Below are 15,296 nucleotides of genomic sequence, written 5' to 3'. Positions count from 1 at the left end.
TCCCCCCTTTAGTATATAGCTTTCTACTAAGAACATTTCACCCTGTGTTTCCTGGGCTTTTTCACGGTGTCTTGTATCACACCTTATACTTTGGCCTTGACGATTCCTGAGATAAGGAAATCTCTAATAACTTCAGGGAGACCTGGTGTTCCCCATTAGGGGAGGCCTCTTGAAATGCTGTCTGTTCTGATTCTACAACATGGTTTCTTCAGACCATTCTCCTCCGAGGAGTCCTGTGCCCACGTCTGTGCCCCCTCAGTGCGCTGAGCACGTGGACTCCTTTCTTCACCACGAAATGTGCACAGGCTCTGACCTGCTGGAACAGCCTGCTGTTTTCTGTGCTCAGGGTAAGGAAAATAGGACCAAATGCGTTTCCACAGTGCCTACCACTGCGTTTTGTTTACAGTGAGAATCTCAATGTTGTTCACGTCCTGGCTCTCCAAGCTGATAGGGAACATCTTTAGGGTAATGACATTGAAACAGCCATGATATTATGTCCACATAAACACAAAAAGCCAATCAGGTGTTCCCTTGAATACCCTTGAAGCGAATTAGCAATTCTGATTTGGGTGCGCTATGTGCATTGCTTAATATTAAAATTATAGCAATCTCCATAACCAAACAACAGTAAATGATGTGGAATCTTACCCTGGAGAACTTGTTACCAGAAGAACTTAGCTGGGAATCAGGAACTTCAGGTCTGTGTCCTGGTGGATCTGTTTCTAGCTTCCCTGTAAATCTCCAGGCAGCATTTTCCTCATCTCTATATAATGAATGTAAAATCTGATCTCAAAGATCATTTTTTGAATCTTAAATGCACTCATCAGGGGATAGACCAAATCATTGTAGCAGAGGAACTTAAATCTAGCTGGAGGAAAATTCCCTGGACAATTGAATAAACAACTGTGGTTGTTACCTTGTAGATACAGGGAATTTAAAGTCTGTTTTCAGCCTTTTTGTTCAGTTGGTGATAGCTCAGGCAGACAATGCTGTATCACTAACTTCCTTAGATAATCACATCACAGATTTTATGGCCAAAAATGTATTTTAAGGTCCCTCCTTTAAATGATTGTTTTTATTTTTAAACTCTCAATGTTGTTTCAAATAATCATGTCCTTGTCAAGTTCCTGAGGTTTTGAACAAATTACAGGTAAAAGTTGGAATATTTTGTTCCTGAAAAGTGTATATACATATATGTCATGTGTATTTGTCCTGGTTGATTAGAAAAAGAATGAAATACTATGGGGCAGATCACAAAATGAATTGATAAGTTTTTTGTATTTTTAGTTAAATTTGTAATATGTCAAATAAGAATATCATATGATTCTATGTTGTATCTTTGAAAAATGGACTTGGGTAACTCATGTACATTTTAATTTGAGTGATTTGAGAAAGAAACTGGATGCTTTCAGAAGTATTTTGAAATGTTGCAAATATAGCTTCTGCCTTTTGTGAATGTTGGAGAAATATCTTTTAAAATGTGTTTTAAAAATATGTGTAAACTAATAGAGTATTGCCAGAAGAATGCCTGTCTGTCTTAAGTCATTTTTTGTGTTCTAATTTCTGCTCTTTGTACTATTTAGCTATATGCTTGTTCTTCAATATTTCAGACCTCAGATAAATTTATTTTTTTAATGTTAATTTTGTATGGCACTTTTTAAAAAATTCTGATACTTCAATACACTTGGGGAATAGGAAAAGAGTTGTAAGATTTCAGAATGAGCCAAGAGAGAAGTGGTTTGTGGATTAGCAGGTAACAGATCTCACCAGGGCCAGGGCCAGGGCCAGGGCCGGAACCACAGCGGAGCCAGGGCTCAGTCTCCCCGCCTTGCTTTGGTGTCTGCCTCTCCATGGCCAGTCTGGCGGCCCCACTGTGAGCCATCGTGCACACTCCACCTAAGCTCCAGACTGTTCTCTGCCTTTTTTATCCTGCTAGCATGTGCCTGTGTGAGACCTTATGCCTAGAATATGTGTCATTGTTCCTAAAGGCCTTGTTGCTTAATAAAAACAATTTACAGGTTTCTTCACTGAAAATACATGTTCATGGTTCGTAACATTAAGTGAGATAATACATGAAGTGAAAGTGAAGTCGCTCAGTCGTGCCCGACTCTTTGCGATCCCATGGACTGTAGCCTACCAGGCTCCTCTGTCCATGGGATTTTCCAGGCAATAGTACTGGAGTGGGGTGCCATTACCTTCTCCAGGGGATCTTCCCAGCCCAGGGATTGAACCCAGGTCTCCCGCATTGTAGACAGATGCTTTACCGTCTGAGCCACCAGCATTTAGAATTAAGGTTGATACAGTCAACACTCAAAAAGTTGGGTATTATTTTAATGCATTAATGACTGGTAACTAGCAGCAATCACTACTTACGTGTGTTTAGATTTGAAGAGAGGCATTCAGGTGACTTAAATCAAAAGAATACCAGTGAGGGAACTCTGAGGTCCTGTGGAGGGTCAACAGAGAAGATAATTGGGGAGCAGGGCAGTGGAGCCTGTTCTATTGAAATCAGACCGGGCACAGGGCTGCCCACTCCAAATCCTCCCAAAACTAGTCTTATGTTCTAATAAATAGGTTACTATCTGTTAAGGAAATTGTAATGAAGACTAGAAGCCAGATAAAAGGTTAATCTACAGCAGAGACTCCCAAAGTTTTTATTTTTTAATTTTTTAATTGTTTGGCTGTGATGGGTCTTAGACGCGGCATGTGGGATCCTGTTCCCGGACCAGGGCTTGAACCTGAGTTCCCTGCATTGGGAGTGTAGCGACTTAGCCACTGGACCACCGGGGAAGTCCCTCCCTAAGGTTTTGATCTCAGAATTCTTACACAGTTAAAAATCCTTGAGGATCCCAAAGAACTTCTGTTTTGTGAGTTATATGTCAACGTGAATCATATTAAAAACAAAACCAAAACTGTTCATTTAAAAATAACTGTATCGACATAAATTTCATTATTATGAAAATAACCTTTCTAAAACAAAGGGAGTGAGACAAGTGACTCTAAAGAATACAGAACTCTCTAATGTCTAGTGTTATAGAAGATAGCTGGATTCTTAGATTCTTCATTCAAACTGTAAAGATTCCCTATTTTGACATTTGAAGAAAAGCCTAGCACGTATATGGACTTGGAAAGGGAAAAGTATTTCACTAGTCTTTTCAGATAATTGTGGGTATTCCTTAATACTATACCAAAATCTGAATTGGTAGTGTCTTAAAGGTTCCTGCTGCTGCTAAGTTGCTTCAGTCGTGTCCAACTCTGTGCGACTCCAGAGACGGCAGCCCACCAGGCTCCCCCGTCCCTGGGATTCTCCAGGCAAGAAGACTGGAGTGGGTTGCCATTTCCTTCTCCAGTGCATGAAAGTGAAAAGTGAAAGTGAAGTCGCTCAGTCGTGTCCAACTTTTTGCAACCCCATGGACTGCAGCCTACCAGGCTCCTCTGTCCATGGGATTTTCCAGGCAAGAGTGCTGGAGTGGGCTGCCATTGCCTTCTCCGATCTTAAAGGTTAGTTGCTGTGAAATCTGAAACCAGAGTTCCTACTTTGTTACATTAAAACCTAACGCGCTCTCTCTTGTTCTGTAAAAATATTTCATAACATTATGCATTTGGAAAATAGGATTTCACTGAAGTGTGCAGTTTTCCAAATATTGATTTATTTCATCATATGATGCCAGACAAGTCACCTCTGATCTCATTAAAAAGCCTTTCAAGTATTGGGAAGCAGTCAAGCCCATATATGAATTCTAAATCTTGTTTTGGCAGATGCGGGATTTCCAAAATGCTAATTTTATTTTGAAAACTTGGTTCTTACCACTGTATAAAAAATTCTGCCAGTTGTTTCTTGAAGTGACTCACTTCGTGGTTTCTTAAGAAAATACCTGCCAGATGCCCAAGTCTGGGTAACTGTAATTTATGTCAGTCATTATTTCAAGTGAAAATGCTTGTCTATGAAATTCAGGCCGTAGTTCAGCCTGTGACTCAAATAATTGTACGTAGGCTTTCCCTCTAAACAACCCTCATACTTTGGTGTGTGGCAGTGTGTTATGCATACTTCCAATGTCATCACAGAATATTAAAAAATCACATACCCAAGGACTGGGATACAATAGCTTGTTCCTTCATTGAGGACATTCTTAGGTAAAACTGACTTTTTTAAAAACTGCAAAGGCATGGTAGTGAAAAATCCAGTGGCCACCAGTAGTATGGTTTGATGTCACAGCCCTTTTTGGGCTAAGATGCTGGCAGTTATATACATCACCACATTTGCAAATGTCACCCAGTAAAAAAATGTAAATAACTTCTTTGTATTATTATAAGAGTTTTGACATGGATTCCCTGTAAAGGTCTTGGGGACTCTCAAGTTCCCGCCAGTCACACTTTGAGAATCACTGTTCTAGAGAAGAGACTGTCTTTCAATCAACGATTGACAGTGTGAGAAAAAAAGAAGAGTGGATATGTGTGGGATGAGCTGGGAGGTGGGAATCGACATACATACACCACCATGTGTAAAACAGATAGTGGGAAGCTGCTGCGTAACACCGGGAGCTCATGTTGGTGCTCTGTGATGACCTGGAAGGGTGGGATGACGGGGAGGGGAGCAGGTCCCAGAGGGAGGGGATATATGTATACATACTGCTGATTCTCTTTGTTTTACAGCAGAAACTAACACAACATTGTAAAGCAGTTATTTGTTGTTTAATTGCTAAGTTGTATCCAACTCGTTTGAGACCCCGTGAACTGTAGCCCACCAGGCTCCTCTGTCCATGGGATTCTCCAGGCAAGACTACTAGAGTGGGTTGCCATTTCCTTCTGCAGGGGATCTTCCTGACCCAGGGATCGAACCCACATCTCCTGCATTGGCAGCTGGATTCTTTACCACTGAGTGACCAGGGAAGCCCAAAGCGATTATACTTCCCAATTTTTTTTTAAAAAAAAAGGGCAGAAAGTAAGAGGGGGGTCAAGGATCAAAGGTCTCTAATGACCAGGCAGAAGAAAGGAGACTCGTTGGGGACAGAAAAACCCATAAGAAAGAAAGGCAGAACTGGGTGTTTTTATCAGTTGACCTATAGTAAGCAGGGACTTCAGCATCTAAGCCCTTTTCTTAGTGATTTATTTGGCTTCATCGAGCCTCAGTTTTGGCATGCTGGGTCTTTCGCTGCAACACCCGGCCTCTCTAGCTGTGACGTGCGGGCTTAGTTTCCCCACAGCATGTGGGATCTTAGTTCCCCAACCAGGGATCAAACCCGTGTCTCCTGCATTGCCCAGCAGATGCTTGACCATCGGGGAAATTGTTAAGCCCTTTTTTAGATCCTATTGAGAAACACCAAAATTACATTTAGATTTTCAGTAAAACGAAAGACTTCCATTCAGAAAAAAGTACCATTCTCATATTCCACTGCAGGCAAAGGTACACAGATACGGGGCACATTTCTGAAATCAGCTCTTCTGTAACCTGCCTGCCTAACCTCAGCTGCTGGGACCAAGATGCCTGTCCCCACCCACTCTTGGCAGGTGGAACCAGTCATTCATTCTTGTAGGTGACCACCGTCCTGAGCATGGAAAATGCTTCTATGACTTCTCACAGGAGATAAAATACCTTTGGGTCCGTAAAGAGAGAAGGTTCAAGGTGCACTGACCTCGGCTTAAATCTGTACTGAGATCTATGGATGTCCTGTGAACAGGTTTGAATCAGGAGGAGGAGGACATGGGCCTGGAGGCCCTAAAGCCTTGAGAAACCAAGGGAATTCAGGAGAGAGGGGGAAATGACTCACAAGGTAAAGTCTATGAACTTCACGCCCCACTGAGACAAATGACAGGTCAAGCCTCTGTCTAGTCCTGTCTCATGAATTCATTTGCACTTCATTGCTATTGTTTTAAGTCCCTGATGAAATGTTGACTGGAAAGAGAACTGTCCACAGTGGGGAGACACTTGATTTCCGGTTGCAGCCTCCAGGTTTTGTCTGACACATGCCACTTAAGCAGACATCTCTTCCTCAGGAAAACATCTGCTTCCTCCAGGGACTGAAGTGGCCCCAACCCCCTGAGATTAATGGACAGAGTACATTTTCATAAAGCTTCATAATGCGTAAAACTGACAGAGTGACAGTGACCTCTTTTTCAGTCAAAAGCCCAATCCTTCAAAACATTAGTTCAGTCGCTCAGTTGTGTCCAACTCTGCGACCCCATGGGCTGCAGCATGCCAGGCTTCCCTGTCCATCACCAAACATATTTGACCCTTCAAACATATTTTCACCAAAAACCAAGAGGTGAATTCCAGATCGTCAGCTGGGGTGGGATTTTGGATGGACAAAGCATCCCCATTACACAGTCAGCAGCTCAGTATTAGAGGAGTCCCTGAGGACACTACCCTGGGCATAGACTCATCACATCCAAACCTACGCAGTGCTTGCTACTATTATGCATGACACTTTTTTGGTACAGTTAGACCATATTTAAATTTTTTTTTTAATTTTTGGCTGCAATTGGTCTTCATTGCTGCACGAGCTTTCTCTGGTTGCATAGAATAGGGGCTACTCTTTGTTTCAATGCGCAGGCTTCTCACTGAGGTGACTTCTCTTGTTGCAGAATACAGGCTCCAGGTTCCTGGGCTTGAGTAGTTGTAGCACACAGACTTAGTTGCTCCGAGGCCTGTGGGATCTCCCCAGACAGGGATTGAACCTGTGTCCCCTGCACTGGCAGGTAGATTCTTAACCACTGGACTGCCCGGGATGCCTAGACTGTATTACTGATGTGCACTATGTTATTGCCTCTGCAGTACTGTGAGCCCTTTGAAAGCACCCATCATGGTATGTTGGGTTAAAACAAGAGCAGCTGTTGGGAGCCTAAAGTCTTAGGTATGATGAAACCCAACTGCCGATAGTCTTGCAGCAGTAATACAAACCCTCTGAATTTCTGTTTCTTCCTTTACAAGATGGGATAACATTTCCTTGCTTGTAGGTTTGTGGTGAGGATTAAATTTATGTAGAAGGTCACTTCTGAACAAACGAGACGCATTATTATTCTCATTGACAGTATAAATAGGGACTTATTATAGATAACACTTGAGAAGCAGTTGACTGGGGGAACTGAAGTTTAAGTGTTTGAATTTCATGTTATTCATAGCAGTTGCCAGTAAAATTATTAATATCCAAAGGATTTCTTCTGTGTCCAAGTGGGTGCAGCCCTGGACATTGTGACCAGCACGTGAAACTAATGAATTCTGGAGAGATATAGATCTGAGCAAACACGACAGGAGTCAACATACTTTGGCACCAAAGAGCAAAACTGAGACGTTCTTGTGGGCAGGAAAAAAAATGGTTTTTATGTGTATTGCACAACCCACAACAAAGGAGATTAAGTCACAAACTAGGAAGGAAGCTACTGACAAGTCCACTGCCCATCCACAACGCTTCATTTCTCCTTGTTCCCTTTCAATTCACATCATGAGTAATTGTCCACAGACATAAAGCAATTGGTATACTCAGTATCATTTTACAACATGGCCTTTGTAACCATTTTATTTTTTTTCCAGTTTTATTGAGATATTATTGACACATAACATTGTATTTAAGGTGAACAACTTAATGATTTGATTTCTATATTGTTAAATCATTGTGTAATATTCCAATAAGGCTGATACACTATAACTGACCTAATGGTTCCTTACTCGTGGCCATTCATTTGTTCACTTAGCATTTACAGAGCATTTACAATTGTGTCAGAGTTTACACCAGGAACTGGAAATATGAAGCAGTGTCCTGCCCTCAAAATGCTCAAAGGCAGGAAAACCATCAGAGTCCACAGCACTTGATCCAGACTGTCCATATGCAATTGACCACAGACCCCCAAGGAGGCGGCACCCCTCCGTGGTTCTCTCAGCTCTTACTGTGGGAAGCACACAAGGGTTTTCCCTTCTTTGGAATGGAGGAGGGTTGTGATACTTGCCTTTGAGACCCCAATTTCATTGTTTTATGCCCCTGTGCCTCTGCGCCCAGCCCAGCACGCCCTCACCCTCTCCTTCTGGTTTGTCCAAACCCTGTCAACTCCCTCCATCGCAATGAGACAGGAAGCCCTGAAGTGTAATCCTGGGTTATATTTGCATTTTAAATGGATAAGCCTCAAACAATCTCCGTTGTCTGGAGGCGAAGCTTTGCTCCCTGTGTCCCTGAAGTCACTTTGCTTTAGGCTCGTGTCTCTTTTACCTCCGAGTAAATCTATCTTTTCCTTAACGCTGAGAGCCTGGCTGCCAGACCCGCACCGGGCACAGGGCAGGGAGGGCCGGTTCTGCCCCAAACTGGGGAGAGCACGCCCTCTACTGGTCATCTCATAAAGTGCTTAAATTCAGTTCCGCTCTGTCGCTCAGAATCCGACTCTTGCAACCCCATGAACTGCAGCATGCCAGGCCTCCCTGTCCATCACCAGCTCCCAGAGTTTACTCAAACTCATGTCCATTGAGTCGGTGATGCTATCCAACCATGTCGTCCCCTTCTCCTCCCGCCTTCAATCTTTCCCAGGATCAGGGTCTTTTCAAATGAGTCAGTTTTTTGCATCAGGTGGCCAAAGTATTGGAGTTTCAGCTTCAATATCAGTCCTTCCAATGAACACCCAGGACTGATCTTTAGGATGGACTGATTGGATCTCCTTGCAGTCCAAGGGACTCTCAGGAGTCTCCTCCAACAGCACAGTTCAAAAGCATCAATTCTTTGGTGCTCAGCTTTCTTTTATAGTTCAGCTCTCACATCCCTACATGACTACTGGAAAAACCATAGCTTTGACTAGATGGACCTTTGTTGGCAAAGTAATATCTTCACTTTTTAATATGCTGTCTAGGTTGTACTGTTTCAGACTCACTGCCAAAATTTCACTGGGGATGGCGGTGTGCGTTTGTGGGGTGGGGCATAGGATGTGCTGGTTTATTTCAGCCATATCCAAGCCAGCAAGAGCTACTTTAACCCAAACACACACACACGTGCACGCGTGCACACACATGAGTGTGTGTCCCGCCACTCCCAGCTCTGGGCAGCACCTAACAGGGCAACAGCAATCTCTCACCTTCTAGTGATGCTTCTAAGCCCAATAATGGGATGGGTGGTGAATGTCCTGACTCCTCCCAACTGCCCTGGACAATCTCTGTAAAATGGAGCCCAGCTCAGTGATTCTTCTCTGGAGGCTGCTCCCGTCCCCCTCTGGGTCCCTTGAGCCACACTGTTCTAGACTCAGCCCGATGTCCCAATAGTAGGCATCCTTCCATTGACCCCTCACAGCTCGGCAGTGGACTCTCACCCTTCTCCACTCCCGCCGACCAAATATCAAGAAGTAGTGGCCTGTGCGGAACGAAACTCTTTTTTTGTGTTGGGCAAAAGGATGTGCACGCAGTGTTAGTCTCGAAACCGGGTTTACCAGAGGACTCATGGAAACACACTCTCCAAGGTGGGCTAAACGCTTGTCTGCACCTGGAAGATGAGCCTCCTTCAACAGGGGACTTAGCATTTCTCCCGGTCACCTGTTTCTCAGGCAGGCTCCCACACCCTTTCCACGTGCCGGCACTCCTAGAAAAGGATCCTCTTTGTACAACACCCTGGGGCAGATGGGCCGAGCTCCTCTGAAGTCCCCAGGCCCCAGGCCCCGCCTCCCACACCAGGGCTCACTCTCCCAGCAGGCCTGATCCGGACGCTCAGCAACTCGGGCCTACCTCCGAATCCCCTGGGGAGGGTCCTTGGTAAACCCCAGCGTGCTGTGCCCCACCCCCAGAGGTTCTGATTCTGCAGGTGTGAGGTGGGGCCCGAGGACTGGTGTCCCTCACAAGCTCCCAGGTGATGCATCGCAGCAGGTCTGGGGCCCACACTTTGAGAGCTCCCACCCTACAGAAGCTCCCTCTGATCTCGCTTCCCTGGGTGGGCTGAGCACACAGTGCCTCTTTAGGGGGGGTCTCCCCCAGCTTAGCCTCTCCCCCTGAACCCCGTACCTGCTCCCCTAGGTTGCCCCAGAAACCCTTCCTCCAGCCTCACTGGAAACAGGACCTGGCTGCTTCTTTCATGATCCAGAGGGGAGGCTTCTGTCTTTTCCCTGTGAAGAGGAACAGGGTAGAGATGGGGTTTCTTACCCGTCTGGATGGCTCTGAGCCCGGCAGGTGCACTTGTGTCCATGGAGGAGAGGCATGCAGATGGCACCGCTGGCCCGTCTCCAGCCTGCACAGGACACACGGCATCGGGCACCTGTGCAGAAACGACCCGAGCTCCCATGGGAGACACAGGGTGGGGCGGGCCAGGCCGGTCCCTGGAGAGAGCCAGCTGTCGCTCTTCCCTATCAAGTGTTTATCTTCCTCCCTTCTGCTTGCTTTTGGACCACTTCAGAGAACAGGGTGGATCTGACATGGGGGCAGCAGACTTTGCTTCTAGGAAAGGAGGGTTGGAAAAACCAGCCTCTAGGAAAGCAGCTTTCTCCCTGGTGAAGACGGCATCAACGTACATCTGGTTCCCGCAGCATCCTGATCACCGTGAATCGAGGATGGCAAGCAAGCAACACACTTACTTGTTTTGGAGAAAAGGTACCAAAGGAGAGAAGAGACTCTGTCCCAGAGTTTGGGCACAAAATCCAGCACTTTCAAGAGGCCAAACTCCTGGGCTTGATGCTAAGGCCTCCTGAGCAAGTAAAGGAGGGGAAAAGGGACTTCCCTGGCGGTCCAGCGGTTAAGACTCCATGCTTCCATTGCAGGCAAGCACGATGCGACTAGAAATTTAAAAATAAATAAATAAATGAAAGGAGAGAAAGAGATGTTTGTGGGCTTACTTTTTACCTTCTAGGAGTTACCTAGTGATCCCGGCATAGCCACGCTGGGTCAGACTCATACAAGACAACCACTTCCCAGAATTACGTATTCACTTCTAGAACTATCAACATGGGTTCGCCCAACCCTTCCTCTGCCTGTTTATGTTTTCTCTGTATTATTCATAAGGACAATGAATTGTATGATTAGGACTTCCATTTTTTAATTCTTCTTTAAATTACCTCTTAAAATTCAAGATCTTCTCTGGGTTTCTGTCTCACAGGTTAATTATGGGGTTTATTCGTTTATTCATTCAACAAACATTAAACAGTAATTTCGGGCCAGGGTAGAAGAGCCAAGCAAGCCCTGCTGCCGGGTCTGGCAGTCTGGTGGGGACAGACATACGGAGAATTTAAATGGTGAGAAAGTGCTGAGGAGGGGATCTGAGCCCAGTGCTGAGGCACATTAGCGAGGATGAACTCTGGGTGGGGCTGGGGAAGGCTCTGAGCCGAGCTGCTGTTGGAGCTGCGTCTGGCAGGAGCATCTCCAGGCCCCTGTGGGACCTTTCCCGAGTTTTCTGTCTTCTCCAAGCAAGAGCTTAGCAAAAGCTGCCCTGGGAAAAAGCTCTGCCCTTAGCAAATGCATTTGAAACCCTACCTCCCCAGTGCTGTTTTTATTCTCGAGTTCCCTTCCACACTGGCTCAGCTGACTTTCCCAAAAGGAATATGTGGTTGGTATATTTGGTGTGTTCCTGTCACTTCATCGCCTCCTAGGAATAAGTGAGCACTTTAAAATTGGGAAAGATTCTCCTGAACTTGAAGGGTTTACAGGAACTCTAGCTGGGCAGGGGACCAGATCCCATGAAACACCCTTTCCAAAACTCAAATTCGGTTTGTACAACAATAATCAGGGATGCTTGCGATGAAAAACAAAACCGAATGAAAAATACCTCACCGGTTGTTCCAGCTCACTCCCAGAAATTGATTCTTTAGACCCAGGATGCTGCCATGGAATTTTTCACAAGCAACTGGCCATCTTTGCCTCTGCAGGTTCTTATCACTTATTTGGAGGACTACTTGGGCTGCTGCTACGTGAAGAAATTCCTCCAGTAAACAAGGTTCGGGGGGTGGGGAGGGGGGCTTGGAGGATCCATCCAAGCCTCTGGCTTAAGAAGGAGCCAGAGAACCACTTGGGGCATCATCCACAGCTGGGAAAAAGCTCACTGAAGGCCTCACTGCAGAAGGGTCCACAGGAGCATCACTGATCCATTAGCAAGCAATGCTGGTCAGGCTCCCGACTGAAGGGCTAAGGTCCTTCCAGAGGAGGACGCAGTAACATACTCCATCTCCTGAGAGCATTACAGTTCCCAAAGGGCTTCACGGCATGATCTCATCTGACCATCACGGTCACCACATGGGAGAGGCCGGTTTTGATTCCTGTAACCCTGGGAGCACCAAGAGATGCTGTGTGAGACTTCAGCATCACCCTGGCCGGCTCCCCATTCCCCAACCCACCCCCAACAAGCCTATCATCTAAGCAAAACAGTGTACATGTGCTTGCTGACAGTATCTCAGCCTCTCCTTTCTTAGGGCCCCAAGCGACTCCTATAATAAACTCTGAAGCCTCACTGATCACAGCCATTTTGCAGAGGGGTAAACTCAGGCTCAGCCTTGCCAAAAGTTGCGTAGCTATAAAAAAATGGAGCTGGGACTAGGACAGATTCGCAAGGCAGGCCTCTCCCTTGCCTCATATGAGCTGCCTCCTTGGGGAAAGGAAGGTCAGAAAACCCAAGCGGGGAGAGGCAGGCACAACCTCAGCCTCAGACTCTGACCTGAGGGATGACCCAGAAGGAAGCACATCCCTAAGGCTTTGGCGTGGATGGTCAGCCTGGCGGGCATCATGGGCTGGCTTTCTTAGCCCCCACACCAACCTGCTGCTGGCACTCCTGCCTTTAGCACCCACGGGACAGTTGCCTGGACTGCTCTCGGACATCAGGCCCCCTGTAAACTCACTAGTGCACTCAAAGCAGCCCTCTTTCTATGTACGCTCCATCCTCTGAGACTTGCAGCGAGGATCTGGGTCAGTGACGAAAGTCAGATAGAGAGGTGGACACTCTGGGCTGCTAATTATGACAATGATCATAAGCCACACTTCTTGTTCTGTTCAGTCGCACAATTGTGTCTGACTCTTTGCAACACCATGGCCTGTGGCATGTCAAGTTCCTCTGTCCTTCACCATCTCCCAGAGCTTGCTCAAACTCATGTCCATTGAGTCGGTGATGCTGTCTAACCATCTCATCCTCTGCCACCCTCTTCTCCTTTTGCCTTTGGTCTTTCTCAGCATCAGGGTCTTTTCCATTAGGTCAACTCTGCATCAGGAGGCCAAAGTATTGGAGCTTCAGCTTCAGCAACAGTCCTTCCAATGATTAGTCAGGGTTGACTTCCTCAAGGAGAAAATCAGTCACATTAGTGATTCCCAAACCTGGGGATCTGGGGATCTTTTGCCATAAAGTTGAACAAGCCACACCTACTTGCTCCTGAGTCAGATACCCGGAGGGAGCTGGAGGTTCATATACGTTAGGCTCTTTGATAACGCCTGTATGTTGAATAAATTTTGAATTTTAAACCCACCCACGCTTCTCCTGTGTTTATCTTAGTGATGGTTATGTAGTTTAGAGTCTGCAGCGAAAATGTATCTCAAAAAGCTACCTTGGTTCTTTCTCACCTGGTACCAGGCGCTTCAGGATCTGCAGGCCCCGATGCAAACGTGGCCAAGTCCAAGAACCACACCAAGCACAACCAGTCCTGAAAATGGCACAGAAATCCTGATCACAAGAATATGAGTCTCTTAGGTGGTGGACCCCAAGTTCCTGAGGATCATGTACTTTGCCAAGAAACACAACAAGAAGGGCCTGAAGAAGACCCCACCGATGCCAAGGCCACGAGTGCAGGTGCTGAGGCTGTCAAGGACCTCGTGAAGCCCAAGAAAATCAAGCCCAAGATCCCAATGGGCGGTAGCCGCAAGCTCAGCCAACTTGCCTACACCGCTCACCCCAAGCTCAGGAAACGTGCCTGTGGCTGCATCATCAAGGGTCTCAGGCTCTGCCAGCCAAAGTCCCAGGCCAAGTCTTCAGCCAAGGCCGAGGTACCTGCGGCTGCAGCTCTGGCTCCCAAGGGTGCCCAGGCACCAAAGCTCTGGAGTAGAGACCTTCATCTGCCAGTGTGAGGACAGAAGGGCTGATGTGACCCCTGGGCTGCTGTCTGTATAGCGCCGGTGCCCTCCTTTGGGATCTGAACAAATAAATTTGGGACAAGATCTGTCAAAAACAAAACAAAAAGCTACCTTGGTTTCCAGTGACCTGTAGTGTGAGGTGTCTGTGGCCTACCCGATGGACCCAGGAGACAGCGGGGCATCTGGACACGACATCAACCATCCCAGGCTCGGCTCGGGTCCACTTGGCTGGCCACCTGCACGTGGGGCTCGAGGTGGCCACGCTGCTCCGGGCGGCACGAGGGGCCCCGTCCGTCCTGGGATGGAGAGGCTCTCCCTCTGAGCTGGGAACACAGGCCCGTGTCCCTGGTTTCTGAGTTGGCTGGAGCATCCTCCGTTGTCAGCACTGCTGTTGAGCCATCAAAGAGGACCCTGAGAGCTGAGGGCAGGGCAGCTAGGCAAGGACGCTCTCTTGCTGTGGGATCCCATGGGTTTCTGGGTTTGAGAACTGTCTGGCATGATAGCCAGCACAGAAGGGTGCTGCAGTGGGGAAGTGGGCAGCTGGGAGAGATGGACAGAGCACAGAGAGGCTTGGTTTTAGATCTCACCAGCTGACTACCTGGAGGCAGGTCATGCTGCGAATTCAGAGTCAGTGGGTTAAATGAGGTGGAGATGGCGGGTTCCCCACACAGCACAGGACGCCCTACCGATGCTGGTTCCCGCGTCCTTCCCCTTCTCTTAGAGTCTGTGTCTCCAGGGCACAGTCAGGGCAAGCCAGATGTCACGACCAAAAGCACAGCCTTCCCAGCAAGCTGGCCACCTCCCCAGGACCCCCACAGCTGCCAGCTCCTTCCTTAAAAAGACACTAAATCAGAGCCAATGCCCTGGAGCACTGTCAGGGGCAAGGGAACATTAGCTCCTGGTTGAGCTCAGGCGGCAGCCCCATCTCTGCAGTGCTGGTCACACAGGCTGCAGGGGGCTGAGCCCTGAGGGGTCATCTCCTCTCTGCTCTCCTGGCTCCCCAAGCTCCTGGCAGAGACTCAGGGAGGGCCAAAGTGGGTGAAGCGCCTTGCTCAGAGGGTCTGGATAAAGCTGTGTGCTCGCCCAGGGACGAGGCGGCTCTGCTTCTCCTGGAACCCCCTGAGCATGACAGCAGCTTTTGGCCCCTGCCCCCTGATGGGGTCACCCTCTGAACACCGAGGCCTCTTCCAGCCCACTCTGCCAGGTCCCCATGAAATGTAAACACAGGTGGGCTTGCCCTTCTGGAAACAAACTGGGTTTGGCTCTGGGCTGGACTCTAAGTCTTTAAAACTGTCCACGAGGC

General features: G+C 47.4%; 1 pseudogene; it reads left to right on the top strand.

Annotated features, from left to right (window-relative positions):
- The first annotated feature begins 199 nt into the window (after positions 1-199).
- On the top strand, positions 200-13,987 carry LOC138090302 (large ribosomal subunit protein eL29 pseudogene; annotated as a pseudogene).
- Positions 13,988-15,296: the final 1,309 nt, after the last annotated feature.

Source organism: Capricornis sumatraensis, chromosome 14 (genome assembly GCF_032405125.1).
Source record: "Capricornis sumatraensis isolate serow.1 chromosome 14, serow.2, whole genome shotgun sequence".
In the NCBI taxonomy this organism is placed as follows: domain Eukaryota; kingdom Metazoa; phylum Chordata; class Mammalia; order Artiodactyla; family Bovidae; genus Capricornis; species Capricornis sumatraensis.
The sequence above is the reverse complement of the archived record's forward strand: the minus strand, read 5'-3'. Positions and strand labels throughout refer to the sequence as shown.